Consider the following 462-nt stretch of genomic DNA (forward strand, 5'->3'; position numbering starts at 1 on the left):
TTGTTTGAACCCAGGAGGCGGAGGTTGCAGTGAGCTGAGGTCGCGCCGCTGCACTCCAGTATGGGTGACAAGAATGAGACTCTGTCTCAAAAAAAATAGAAAAAGAAAACTGAGGCTCAGCTGCCCCATGCAATTCCACAGATAGGCCCAGAGCACCTGCTCTGTGTCTGTGTGTGTGTTGTGTGGCGGGGGTTGGTGTGAGTGTGTGTGTGGTGTGAGGTATGTGTGTGGTGTGTGGTATATGATTGTATGTGTGGCGTTTGGTATGTGAGGTGTGTGTGAGGTGTCTGTGTGGTGTGTGGTGTCTATGGGTGTTGTGTATGGTGTGTGTGTGTGGTGTGTGTGGACGTGGTGTGTGTGTGGTATGTGTGGGGTGTGTGGTGATGTGGGTGCAGTGTGTGTGTGGTGTGTGGGATATGCGGTGTCTGTGTGTGATGTGTGTGGTGTGCAGGGTGTGTGTGG

This window comes from Piliocolobus tephrosceles, chromosome 1 (assembly GCF_002776525.5).
Source record: "Piliocolobus tephrosceles isolate RC106 chromosome 1, ASM277652v3, whole genome shotgun sequence".
Classification (NCBI taxonomy): domain Eukaryota; kingdom Metazoa; phylum Chordata; class Mammalia; order Primates; family Cercopithecidae; genus Piliocolobus; species Piliocolobus tephrosceles.